The sequence below is a fragment of the Tachyglossus aculeatus genome (assembly GCF_015852505.1).
Source record: "Tachyglossus aculeatus isolate mTacAcu1 chromosome 12 unlocalized genomic scaffold, mTacAcu1.pri SUPER_6_unloc_3, whole genome shotgun sequence".
NCBI classification, from domain to species: Eukaryota; Metazoa; Chordata; class Mammalia; order Monotremata; family Tachyglossidae; genus Tachyglossus; species Tachyglossus aculeatus.
Window position 1 is genome coordinate 7,771,607 of NW_024044830.1, and position 14,506 is coordinate 7,786,112.

General features: G+C 50.6%; 1 non-coding gene across 1 annotated transcript; it reads left to right on the forward strand.

Moving 5' to 3' along the window:
* The first annotated feature begins 5,218 nt into the window (after positions 1 to 5,218).
* Positions 5,219 to 5,356, forward strand: LOC119921625. The gene has a single exon (XR_005448571.1). It is a non-coding gene; the product is annotated as a small nucleolar RNA SNORA7 (small nucleolar RNA).
* The last annotated feature ends 9,150 nt before the right edge of the window (positions 5,357 to 14,506 follow it).

A 14,506-nucleotide genomic window follows, 5' to 3' on the forward strand; every position in this document is an offset into this window, starting at 1 on the left:
TTTAAATATACTGTTGCAAGACTCTGCATGAGGTAGCTGGATCTAATCCAGGAAGTATAAATTCATGGGCTCCTGATCATAATCATAATTAATTATCATAATCATAATTATCAACATTATCATTGTAGTCTTTATTGACAGTTTACATGCAAAAGGCTGAGACAAGTGCTGAGTAGAAACAAAATGATAAGCTCAGACAAAGCCCCTGGCCGTAGGAGGCTCAGAATATAAGAGAAAGAGAAAGCATGTATCAAATCCTCATGTTACAGAGAGATCCAGAGAGTTCAAGTTGGTCACCCAAGGTCACACAGCTGATCAATGGAAGGGTTGACATTAGAGCTCAAGTGCCATGGCTCCCAGTGACATGATTAATCCCCTCTAAATTGTAAGCTCCTTGAGGGCAGGAAACGTGCCTACCAAATCTTCTCTTTATTTTACCCTCCAATCTCTGTCCTCCCCTTGATTTTCCCATCACCATAGGTGACCCACCATTCTTACTGTCTCACAAGCCCATAACCTTGGCATTATCCTCAACTCCTCTCTCTCATTCAACCTACAAATTAAATCCATCACTAGATCCTGTCATTTCCACCTTCACAGCATGGATAAGATCTGACCTTTCCTCCCCATCCGAGCTGCTACCATGTTAATCCAATCCCTTATTCTAGCCCACCTTGTTTGCTTTATCAGTCTTCTTGCTGACCTCCCATGTCTCCTGTTTCTCCCCACTCCAGTCTATACTTCACTCTGCTACCTGGATCATTTTGCTATAAAAACCTTCAGTCCGTGTTTCCCCACTCATCGTGAACCGCCAGCGTTTGTTTGCACATGCACCTCCGCATCAAACGGAAACTCTTCACCACTGGCTTTAAAGTACTCAATAACCTGTCCTCTCGTACCACACCTCGCTACTCTCCTACTACAACCTAGACAGAATGCTTCGCTCCTGTAATAAATATGATTGATTGACTGATGGATTGAATATTAGCGCAAGGAAACGGACATTTCGGTCTATAGAGGGGTCTGAGGGAATCTCCTTCTTAAGACTGTCCACAGAGCAGCTTTCAAGTCCCGGTTCCACAGGCTGTAGATGAGAGTGTTCAGGGCCGGGGGCATAACAACGTAGAATAAGGCAGCAGCAGGTCGAACATCAAGAAAGAATGTGAGGGCGGCTTGAGATAGCCAAACATGCCTGTGGAGAGGAAGATGGTGTCGAGGACGAGATGGGGCAGGCAGGTGGAGAAAGCTTTGGCCCGGTCTTGGCGGCTTACATCCTCAGAAGGACCCAGAAGATGTGCACGTACGAGGAGATGATGGAAATCGAGCCACGACACCTATGGGTAGCCCAAATGTCACGCTCACGTCGATAGCTGAGTGGTCTTCAGAGCAGGTGATCTTCAGCAGGGCGCGGATGTCACAGAAGAACTCCTGGACAATGTTGGACCCTCAGAAAGACAAGAAGATCGACGCTGAAAACAAGACCCCGAAGAGCCCTCCATTGAGCCAGGAGGCAACCGCCATCTTCCCATATGCTCCTGGTTTCATGACGACCTCGTAGCTTATGCGGAGGCAGATAGTGCTCTAGCGGTTTTAGGACAACGCCATGAGGACAAAAAACTCTTAGGCAGTAAACAGGACCACCAGGAAGAGCTGAGTGGCACATCTTAAGAAGGAGATGGATCGGCAGTTAGTCAAGGAGATGGTGACGGATTTGGGGATAGTGACAGAGATGAGGCATAGGTCGTTGAGGGACAGGTTCCTGAGGAAGAGGTATATGGGGGTGTGGAGGCTCCGGTCGAGGACAGTGACGGCGACAGTGCGGAGATTCCCCATCGGGGTCGCCAGGTGGACCAGGAGGAACAGCACAGCATGGACCAGTTGCAACTCCCGGGTCTCCAAAAATCCCAGCAAGAGGAATTTCCTCACCTTAGAGATGCTGGACATTTTAGGGGAATGATCAATCAATCAATCAATCAATCGCATTTATTGAGCACTTACTATGTGCAGAGCACTGTACTAAGCGCTTGGGAAGTACAAATTGGCATCACATAGAGACAGTCCCTACCCAACAGTGGGCTCACAGTCTAAAAGGGGGAGACAGAGAACAGAAGCAAACATACCAACAAAATAAAATAAGTAGGATAGAAATGTACAAGTAAAATAAATAAATGAATAAATAAACAGAGTAACAAATATGTACAACCATATATACATATATACAGGTGCTGTGGGGAAGGGAAGGAGGTAAGCGGGGGGGGAGAGGGGGACGAGGGGGAGAGGAAAGAAGGGGCTCAGTCTGGGAAGGCCTCCTGGAGGAGGTGAGCTCTCAGCAGGGCCTTGAAGGGAGGAAGAGAGCTAGCTTGGCGGATGGGCAGAGGGAGGGCATTCCAGGCCCGGGGGATGACGTGGGCCGGGGGTCGATGGCGGGACAGGCGAGAGCGAGGCACGGTGAGGAGATTAGTGGTGGAGGAGCGGAGGGTGCGGGCTGGGCAGTAGAAGGAGAGAAGGGAGGTGAGGTAGGAGGGGGCGAGGTGATGGAGAGCCTTGAAGCCGAGGGTGAGGAGTTTCTGCTTGATGCGCAGATTGATCGGTAGCCATTGGAGGTTTTTGAGGAGGGGAGTGATATATCCAGAGCGTTTCTGGACAAAGATAATCCGGGCAGCAGCATGAAGTATGGATTGAAGTGGAGAGAGACACGAGGATGGGAGATCAGAGAGAAGGCTGGTGCAGTAGTCCAGACGGGATAGGATGAGAGCTTGAATTAGCAGGGTAGCGGTTTGGATGGAGAGGAAAGGGCGGATCTTGGCAATGTTGCGGAGCTGAGACCGGCAGGTTTTGGTGACGGCTTGGATGTGAGGGGTGAATGAGAGAGCGGAGTCGAGGATGACACCAAGGTTGCGGGCTTGTGAGACGGGAAGGATGGTAGTGCCGTCAACAGAGATGGGAAAGTCAGGGAGAGGACAAGGTTTGGGAGGGAAGACAAGGAGCTCAGTCTTCGACATGTTGAGCTTTAGGTGGCGGGCGGACATCCAGATGGAGATGTCCTGAAGGCAGGAGGAGATGCGAGCCTGGAGGGAGGGGGAGAGAGCAGGGGCAGAGATGTAGATCTGGGTGTCATCAGCGTAGAGGTGATAGTTGAAGCCGTGGGAGCGAATGAGGTCACCAAGGGAGTGAGTGTATATTGAGAACAGAAGGGGACCAAGCACTGAACCTTGGGGAACCCCCACAGTAAGAGGATGGGAGGGGGAGGAGGAGCCTGCAAAAGAGACTGAGAAAGAACGACCGGAGAGATAAGAGGAGAACCAGGAGAGGACGGAGTCTGTGAAGCCAAGGTCAGATAACGTGTTGAGGAGAAGGGGGTGGTCCACAGTGTCAAAGGCAGCTGAGAGGTCGAGGAGGATTAGGACAGAGTATGAGCCGTTGGATTTGGCAAGCAGGAGGTCATTGGTGACCTTTGAGAGCGCAGTTTCCGTGGAATGAAGGGGACGGAAGCCAGACTGGAGGGGGTCGAGGAGAGCGTTGTTGTTGAGGAATTCTAGGCAGCACGTGTAGACAACTCGTTCAAGGAGTTTGGAAAGGAATGGTAGGAGGGATATGGGACGATAACTAGAAGGTGAGGTGTGGTCAAGAGAGGGTTTTTTTAGGATGGGAGAGACATGGGCATGTTTGAAGGCAGAGGGGAAGGAACCAGTGGAGAGTGAGCGGTTGAAGATGGAAGTTAAGGAGGGGAGAAGGGATGGAGCGAGAGATTTCATAAGATGAGAGGGAATGGGGTCAGAAGCACAGGTGGCCGGAGTAGCACTTGAGAGGAGGGAGGAGAGTTCCTCTGAGGATACCGCTAGAAAGGATGGGAGAGTAGCAGAGAGTGTTGAGAGCCGGGGGGTTGGAGAGAGAAAGGGGGGAAGAGACTTTGGGGAGGTCGGACCTGATGGATTTAATTTTGTTAATGAAGTAGGAGGCCAGATCGTTGGGGGTGAGGGAAGGAGGAGGGGGAGGAACCGGGGGCCTGAGAAGGGAGTTGAATGTACGGAAGAGCTGGCGGGGGTGATGGGAATGGGTGTCAATAAGGGAGGAGAAATAGTTTTGTCTTGCAGAAGAGAGGGCTGAGTTAAGGCAGGAAAGGATAAACTTGAAGTGAACGAGGTTGGCATGGTGTTTAGACTTTCGCCAGCAGCGTTCGGCAGCTCGAGCATAAGAGCGAAGGAGGCGGACAGTGGCAGTGATCCAGGGCTGTGGGTTAGTGGTGCGAGAGCGGCGAAGGGAAAGGGGAGCGAGCGAGTCTAGCTGAGTAGAAAGGGTAGAGTTGAGAGCAGTAATCTGATCATCAAGACTGGGTAGAGAGGAGAGGGCGGCGAGGTGGGGTGTGAGGCGCTCCGAAAGATGTGTGGGGTCCAGAGAGCGGAGATCTCTGTGAGGGAGTAATACGGATTTACAGGGGAAAGGAGTGTGAGTGAGGAGGCAGGTGAGAAGATTATGATCAGAGAGAGGGATCACATGATGACAACTTCTTGCACAGGAAGAGGGAAGTCTTCAATTTGCAGGCCTTGATGGCGTCGATAAAGGAATCAACATTAATTCCCATAGGAGTAAATCAATCGTTTGTACGTTCTGAGCACCTACAGAGTTCAGTAGTACTAGTAAAAATGATCACTGCTGTTAAGGAATTCCAAGCTCACAGTCTTGTTGGAGTGGCATAGTGAAATGAAAAGGGAACAGTCTTTGGAGTCGGAGGACCTGGGTTCTAATTCTGGCTCTACCACGTTCCTCTTGTGTGACCTTGGACCTAACTTCTCTGAGCACCAGATTCTTCATCTAAAAACGGAAATTCAAGGCCTCAATTCATCCTCGCTACTGAGAATGTGATCCCAGTATGGGGTAACCACTGTGTCCTACCTGATTACTGTGCATCTCCTCCTGTACATACTACTGTGGTTGGTGTATAATTAGCATTTATCATGAGGCACAAACATTATCTTATTTGGGGAGAGAGAAACTTAAAATTAATTGCAGATAAGAGACCCCCAAAGAGCAGAGAGATGAACTTGGATGTTGTGAAATTTTGTAGGTCAATCAACGCATTTATTGAGCAGTTCCTATGTGCAGAGCACTGTCCTAAATACTCAGAAAAGTAGAACATGATGGAGTTGGTAAGTACATTCCCTGCCCACGACGAGATTACAGTCTAGAAGTGATTTTATACTCAGAGTAATATCCTCAGTCCCTCTCAGGATCGTACCTGGAGAGTTTCCAGTACTCTACCAGTCTCGGCTATGGGAGGGAGAGTCAAGCAGAGGCCTACACATTCCATTCCTAGCTGGAGCAGTTGCTAGCGAGTGGCAGGCAATCTGCTACAAGTCAAAGCTCACCTGTGCTGGGAAGCAACGGCATGGGAGAGAGTCGAGGGTGGAGACTCAGATTTACTGCACGGAAGAAGGCAATGGTAAACCACTGCCAAATGTTTTCCAAGAAGGCTTTATGGATAAACTAAAAATAGTTATTCTGGTATATGCATCCATAATAATAATGACAACAATGATAATACTAATAGCATTTGTTAAGCGCTTACTATGTGCCAAGCACTGTTCTAAACTCTGGGGTGGATACAAGGTGATCAGGTTGTCCCACGTGGGGCTCACAGTCTTAATCCCCATTTTACGGATGAGGTAACTGAGGCTCAGAGAAGTTAAGAGATTTGCCCAAGCTCACACGGCAGACATATGGCGGATCGGGGATTAGAACCCATGACCTCTGACTCCCAAGTCCATTCTCTGTCCACTGAGCCAAGCTTCTTGGTAAATCTAAAGAAGTGGTTTACTATTGCCTCATTCATTCATTCATTCATTCATTCATTCAATCATATTTATTGAGCGCTTACTTTGTGCAGAGCATTGTACTAAGCGCTTGGGAAGTACAAGTTTGCAACATATAGAGACGGTCCCTACCCTACAGCGGGCTCACAGTCTAGAAGGGGGGAGAGACAACAAAACAAAACATATTAACAAAATAAAATAAATAAACAGGATAGTAAATATGTACAAGTAAAATAAATACAGTAATAAATATGTACAAACATATATACAGGTGCTGTGGGAAGGGGAAGGAGGTATGGCGGGGGGCAGGGGTAAGGGAAGGGGGAAGAGGGGGAAGAGGAAGGAGGGGGCTCAGTCTGGGAAGGCCTTTTCACTCCTTCCGCGCAGTGAAAATTGGAGTCTCTGCTGTTGTCTTTGATCCACATTTTGATCATTTGTTCATCTGCCTTTGACTCTTTCCCATGCCGCAGCTGCTTAGCACAGGTAAATGAACTTTGTGTGATGCTACTACTTAGACCTTTCTGTTATGGGTAACCCTAGCGAGAGTGTCTTTCAATGGCATGGCTCTAAACTTCACTGGTATACGCAAACTCTCCTGCCACGGTAAGGCATTGATTCGTAGGAGAACTTCCGTTCAGAAAAATTGATGATGGCACCGGGGTTTTTCCGAGAGTCAGTCACACTCTCTCATCCCTGATAATCACTTTCCCACTGAAAACGTTTTTGACGTACAGGAACCACTAACAACCGAAGTGATGCAGCATCCAAGCCGGTGGTTGAATGGGGATGTTGGAGGGAGGAGAGCTGTGATGCTGATGGGGTCACTGGTGGATAGAGCACGGGCCTGGGAATCAGAAGGACCTCGTGTCCTGTAAAGTGTGTCCTCTGATTCGAATCTGTTTAGGCCCGCAAGCCATATCCAGCTTCCATCACCTGAAGCCCTTGTGTAGTAGCAACCTGTATGGCTGCTGCCACTGGGTGGATGAACGCCACTCCCGTACGAGTAACCACCGCAGTGAACGCGTATTTCTTTCCCTGGCTTAGCGGCAGGGGCGCTGTGTTGGCCATATGGCCAAGATTTCATTAGCATACAATGCTTGCAATCTTGCAAGAATTCACGTACCTCCCTGTGCTTTCCTTCTCACCCCGGTCCCCGGAGGGTTTGGTACGTGCCATTTACCCCGCTATGAGCTAGTGCCTTATATACACTCTGGATGGCGTTGGTGGGCCGTGCCTCCCGCACTTGTGCGAGCGCGTCTGCCTCCACGTTCCCGGGGCCCCTGGTGAGCTGGCACATGGCACACCGTGAGGGGGGCCACCCGGGCTCTGAATATTCGAACGATGTCATGCCACATCTCTTTTCCCATACCTCGTCCAGTCCCACCATCCAGCCCTTGGCTTCCCACACCCCGGCCATGGGGCTAGGCTGCTGTATATGGCCCACGAGTCTGTTGCCAAGGCATCTACATCAGGGTGCGTGGATAGGAGCATTCATACCGCCCTGAGTTCAGCCCATTGGTTGGACCGACGGACCCCTTCTTCCCAGACGTTGGTGCACAAGGTGGAGGGGGGGGGTGACTGCAACTGCAGCCCACGTACTCGGCTGACCCGTCAGTGCCAGTTGGCGGAGCTCCCTGCCCCTTCTCCACAGGCCGGTTTTGCAAATTGGTACCGAGGCGATTGAGACAGGGGGTCCAGGGTCCTCAAATGTCACCACGTCCAATATACATTCGGGCACCGCTGTGCTGAGTACCTAATAGGTGGCAGGGGCCATCCGCCCTACACCCAATCAGAGGGTGGTTCTCACGGCGGAGACGCTGTGCCCCCCAAACACTGCGATCCACATCCCGGGGCCCGTGAATTTGTTGGGGTCCCTGTGTACAGGGGTGACTTCTGCACCGGTGTTTACCAAGGCGAGGGTGGGCTGAATATTCCCGGGACCCCAGGAAATGGTCTGGGTAACGTATAGCCTCCGATCCCCTCCGTCTGACCTGCCCCGAAGGGAGGGACATTGGTCACTTCCCTACGGCTGGCCTCTCCGTTCGCTCAGGTCCAAGTGTAGTGGTGCAGAAGGCACCACCCGGGACAGAGTGAAAGGGCCTTCTTTTTGCGCCCATTGACACTTTCGGGTGCTTCAGCTGTGGGTTTGCTTTCCCCCGGGGTATACATCTGATAGGTGATTTTTTCCATGGAGTGAACAGCACGGTGTTTGGCTACTTATCTATCTTCTCTCGTTTGGTTCCGGCCGCTATTAAATCTCTCCACATTTGGGATCGGGATACCTTCTGTATTGCTCCTTCCGGAGCGATGAGTTTTGTCGGAGCCACCCCTCGAATCTTGCTAGGCTTTAAAATCAGCCCCACCAGATTCTCGAAAGCCAGTATAAGATCTATGACAAGCCTGCCCATATTTTCCTCAGCCAGGGACAGCAACACTCCCTTGTATGTGTGTGTGGGGGGGGGGGGGGCGATGGGGGGCGTCGACCGGGGGAGCTCACTGCGCATCCTGGAATTCAGCGGTGCTGTATCGGGGTTATAATCTCCCCCGGCATATATTTGCTGACTCATTCCCAACCTTCTTAATAACGCATATGCCCCTTCTATATCCATCCACTATTTTGGTTCAGCGGGTAGCTCATCCGGGGTGGCCCAGGTGTCAGCCACTCCCCAATCCATCAGGGAGTGGTGACCCCTGTTAGTCTGACCCACCTGCAACCACTACCTGATTTCGAGGGTAGCTGCTACTCCAGCTAGTTTAATCCCGTCACCTCCCTGGTCCCAGCATCGAACAATCCAAGATAGCAGCGTTTCTCAAGGCTGCTGCCGGTATTGCTTGGGACCTCCATCATTTCTGCCGGGTTATAATCCGGTACAGTGATGTGGTCTCTGGGTTCGGGGCTCCCTACCCCTTCAGGGCTCAGGATAGTTTTAGTTTCCTGAGTGATGAGGGGTCGTACCCTTCCCTCGATGTCTTCTTCTATGATGATTATCATTTCATCATCACCCCATTCTTCGTCTGGGTGCCAGGCGTCCGGGTCCCAGTTGGTGCCCATTATAAGTGCCCGTACCCTGGGGCGGCCTATCGGTCGCCCCTTCAGCTTTGCTAGCCTGCACTGCAAGATGATCCCCTTCTCGACTGCTTCTTCGGCGGTCTTATTTGCCATTTGTAGGAGTCCGGCATAAAGCTCTTTCGACTCCTGGTTCTCGCCAGCCACCTTTTCGGCTTTGCGGATCTTACTTTCATTTTCCAGCAGCATATTCATTTCATGTTGGCATGCCGCCTGCAACAGCGGCCTTAGGTTCGCATCAGCTCTCCTCTTGTTGTGATCGGGTTTGTCTGATCTCCATTTTGTTTTCCCATCCCTTCCTCCCATCCCTTTGTACACCCTTCTTCACGGAAGAAGAACGCCCGCCAAAACTTCCCGCTACAAAACCTGCCTAACAAAAGACCTCCCCTACCCTGACCTGCCTGATAAAAGCCAACCCCCACCCTGTTCAGGGCCGTATATGACCCCAAGCGAAAATTAACCAATTGCAAGCCTCTGTTTCTGTAAACTTTCCACTGATTCGCAACTCCTGACCGTTAGCCTTGCGTTTTGTGCCTTTATAAACTCCGGCCCTACCCCTGATCGGGGCTGCTTGATCTGGGTTCCTGGCCCCTTGCAGCCGCGCACTAATAAAATCCACTTCTAAATTACTACCTGGGTCTCACTCGCTGATTCTCGGCACAACACTCTCTGATTTCGACATCATGTCCAGGGTTCGTAGAGCATACTCTATGCCCTTCGGGGTCTTCACTATTGCACCTCATTCCGTGGGTTGGGGGCAGCCATATCAAGCACTTCAGCTACACCCGTCCACACCCCTGACTCTGATTTCGAAATCTTATGCATGTCCAGGGCTTGTGGAGCATCCTCTAGGCCCATTCCCGGGGGACCGGGGCAGTCATATCAAGCACTTCAGCTACACCCCTCCACACCCCCGAGTTCTACCCCAGGATCTGAAATCCCGGGTGTCTCGCCTCCTTTTTGCCTACGTTTGTGGTTTGGGGCGTCGCCAGTTAATCCAGCGGACTATGCCAAATGTGGAGAAATGTCCCCCATGTTAGCTGGGAGGGCGGCTCCGTGTTCTTTAGTTTGGGCGACGACGAGCCATAGACCAGACATAGAGCCAGAGTGATCATATCTGCCTCTTTATTGGGTGTACTCACATAGCTTTAGCGCAGCAAGTAAGCGAAGGAAGGTGTCCGAGTCCTAACAGGCAGGGCAGACTCTGCAGGACTCGGTCTAAACGCCTACAAGTAATAATAGAAGCAATGCTTCTTATATACGAAGCCCCCTCGTACCTGTTAGCCCTCCCTGTATTCCCAGGATGTCTACCTGATTCGGACTATTCCCATTCCACAACCTTGCAGTGTAGCAGTTCTGTGTCCTTACTGTGGTTTGCTCAGGCAGAGGAAAGGGGTGTATTCACAGATAGGCCACACAACCCCTCTGGGAGGCTGAGAGTCTCAATCAATCAATCAGTCAATCAATCGTATTTATTGAGCGCTTACTGTGTGCAGAGCACTGTACTAAGCGCTTGGGAAGTACAAGTTAGCAACATATAGAGACAGTCCCTACCCAACAGTGGGATCACAGTTTAGAAGGGGGAAACAGAGAACAAAACCAAACATACTAACAAAATAAAATAAATAGAATAGCTAGGTACAAGTAAAATAAATAAATAAATAGAGTAATAAATATGTACAAACACATATACATATATACAGGTGCTGTGGGGAAGGGAAGGAGGTAAGATGCGGGGGATGGAGAGGGGGACGAGGGGGAGAGGAAGGAAGGGGCTCAGTCTGGGAAGGCCTCCTGGAGGAGATGAGCTCTCCGTAGGGCCTTGAAGGGAGGAAGAGAGCTAGCTTGGCAGATGGGCAGAGGGAGGGCATTACAGGCCCGGGGGAGGATGTGGGCTGGGGGTCGATGGCGGGACAGGAAGGCTGAGTAGGTGCGAATGAGGTTGTCGTTAATGCAACTTGGTGTTAACAAGGGCCTTTTTTCTGGGGTGGGGGTGGTTGGTGGGAAAGTCAGTCAGGACCGGACCCGGAAGGGTGGTTGGGGGGCACTATAAGGAAGGTCGCTTAAGTGGGTGGGGGTGGAAGCAGGGGGCGTCTATGGCGGCGCTCGGAGGAGAGGAGTCTTCCGGGAGCAGCGGGGACCACGCGGTGTGATGGCGGGCGGGCGGGCGGGCCTCTCGGGAACGGCGTCCCGGGCGTCTATGGCGCGCCTCTCTGGCGCTCTGAGGAGAGGATCTTTCCGGGAGCAGCGGGATCCATGCGGTGTGATGGCGGGCGGGCGGGCCTCTCGGGAACGGAGTCCCGGGCGTCTATGGGGGCGCTCTGAGGAGAGGATCCTTCCTGGAGCAGCGGGGGCCACGCGGTGTGATGGCGGGCGGGCGGGCCTCTCGGTAACGGAGTCCCTGGCGTCTATGGCGGCGCACTAGTAGTCCAGAGGATCCTTCCGGGAGCAGCAAGGCCGCGCGGTGTGATGGCGGGCGTGCCTCGCGGGAACGGAGTCCCGGGCGTCTGTGGCGGCGCTCTGAGGAGAGGATCCTTCCGGGAGCAGCAGTCTCATGTAGGACAGGGACTGTGTCCAAAGTGATTAACTTGTATCTACCCCAGAATCTAGCCACATGTTAGGTACGTGACTTTGGACAAGTCACTTTACTTCTATGCACCAGTCTCTTTAACTGTAAAATGGGAATTAAATCCTATGCCTTTCTTACTTATACTGGGAGCCCCATGTGGACAAGGGCTCTACCCAATCTGATTATTCCTTCATTCATTCAATCAATCGCATTTATTGAGCACTTACTATGGGCAGAGCAATGTATTAAGCTCTTGGAAAGTACAACTCAGCAACAAATAGAGACAATCTCTACCCACAACGGGCTCACAGTCTAGAAGCGGGGAGACAGGCATCAAAACAGGTAAACAGGCATCAATCGCATCGATATGAATAGATTGAGTTTTAAGTATGTACAAATATACACAAGTGTTGTGGGGGGAGGGGGTAAAGCAAAGGGAGCCAATCGGGGCAATGGGGAGAGGAGTAGGAGCAGAGGAAAATCGGGGCTTAGTCTGGTATGAGCTTGTATCAACCTCAGCATATAGCTCAGTGGCTGGCACAAAATAAGCGCATAACCAATACCTTAAAAAAAGTCCTCACTGGCCTCTGGAAGGATTCAACCTCCTCCTAGCTGGGCCTACAAAAACATGCATAAGCACAGGGGTGGTGCAAAAGTGCTAAAGAGGTAATTTAATCAATCATTGTCTGCCTTATTTATTGAACTCCTAAGGTGTGCAGAGTCCTAAGATAACGTCTTTAAGAGAGTACGATAGAATACCAAGACATAAAACATCTCCTCAATCTAGCAGGGGGAAACAGACACTAAAGTTAGAGACAGAATGAAGAAGGAAAAGTAACTGCTTAAGTAATAAGGCGTGTAAAAAAATCCATCAGTGGTATTTATTGAGTGCTTATCATTGCAGAGCAATGTAGTAAGGGCTTGGGTAGGGAGTATGATATGACAGAAATAGCAGACATGTTCCCTGATAATAAGCTCTTAGTACAGTGCTCTGCACACAGTAAGCGCTCAATAAATGTGATTGAATGAATGAATATGAGCTTAACAAATCTATAGAAAAGCAAAGGGAGTTAGTGGGTGTGATCTGGAGTGAAGAGAAATGAATGGGGAAAAGTTCTGGGTGGTAATGATAACGATGATGATGGTATTTGGTAAGCGCTTACTATGTGCCAAGCACTGTTCTAAACATTGGGGTAGATACAAGGTCATTAGGTTGTCCCACGTGAGGCTCACAGTCTTAATCTCCATTTTACGGATGAGGTAACTTCGGCACAGAGAAGTTAAGTGTCTTGTCCATGGTCACACAGCAGAAAAATGGCGGAGCTGGGATTAGAACCCATGTCCTTTGACTCCCAGGACCGTGCTTTTTCCTCGAAGCTACGGTGCTTCTCAACGTGGGTTGGGATGACATTTCAGAAGGCTTTTGAAGATGGGGAGAGCAGAGGTCTGGTCGTTATCGATCAGTCAATCAATAAATAGTATTTGTTGAGTGTTACTAAGTTCAGAGCTCTTAACTACACACATGGAAGAGAAAATATAACAAAGTTGGTAGGCCCGATCCTTGTCCACGATGAGCTTAAGAGTCTATAGGCGAGACAGACGTGAATATAAATAAATAAATGACGGATGTGGACGTAAGTGCTGTGGGACTGCTTGGTCCCCTTCTGTTCTCAATATACACTCACTCCCTTGGTGACCTCATTCGCTCCCACGGCTTCAACTATCATCTCTACGCTGATGACACCCAGATCTACATCTCTGCCCCTGCTCTCTCCCCCTCCCTCCAGGCTCGCATCTCCTCCTGCCTTCAGGACATCTCCATCTGGATGTCCGCCCGCCACCTAAAGCTCAACATGTCGAAGACTGAGCTCCTTGTCTTCCCTCCCAAACCTTGTCCTCTCCCTGACTTTCCCATCTCTGTTGACGGCACTACCATCCTTCCCGTCTCACAAGCCCGCAACCTTGGTGTCATCCTCGACTCCGCTCTCTCATTCACCCCTCACATCCAAGCCGTCACCAAAACCTGCCGGTCTCAGCTCCGCAACATTGCCAAGATCCGCCCTTTCCTCTCCATCCAAACCGCTACCCTGCTAATTCAAGCTTTCATCCTATCCCTTCTGGACTACTGCACCATCCTTCTCTCTGATCTCCCATCCTCGTGTCTCTCTCCACTTCAATCCATACTTCATGCTGCTGCCCGGGTTATCTTTGTCCAGAAACGCTCTGGACATATTACTCCCCTCCTCAAAAACCTCCAATGGCTACCGATCAATCTGCGCATCAGGCAGAAACTCCTCACCCTCGGCTTCAAGGCTCTCCATCACCTCGCCCCCTCCTACCTCACCTCCCTTCTCTCCTTCTACTGCCCAGCCCACACCCTCCGCTCCTCCACCGCTAATCTCCTCACTGTACCTCGCTCTCGCCTGTCCCACCATCGACCCCCGGCCCACGTCATCCCCCGGGCCTGGAATGCCCTCCCTCTGCCCATCCGCCAAGCTAGCTCTCTTCCTCCCTTCAAGGCCCTGCTGAGAGCTCACCTCCTCCAGGAGGCCTTCCCAGACTGAGCCCCTTCTTTCCTCTCCCCCTCGTCCCCCTCTCCATCCCCCCGTCTTACCTCCTTCCCTTCCCCACAGCACCTGTATATATGTATATATGGTTGTACATATTTATTTCTCTATTTATTTATTTATTTATTTTACTTGTACATTTCTATCCTACTTATTTTATTTTGTTGGTATGTTTGCTTCTGTTCTCTGTCTCCCCCTTTTAGACTGTGAGCCCACTGTTGGGTAGGGACTGTCTCTATGTGATGCCAATTTGTACTTCCAAAGCGCCTAGTACAGTGCTCTGCACATAGTAAGCGCTCAATAAATACGATTGAATGATTGATTGATTGATTCCATTTCTCTGTGCCCCAGTTTCCTCAACTGTAAAATGGGGATTAAGAGTGAGAGCCCCTTGTGAGACCGGGGCAGTATCTGACCCAGTCAACTTGTATCTACCCCAGTATATAGAACAGTTCTTGGCACATAGTAAGCGCCTAATAAGTACTATATTATT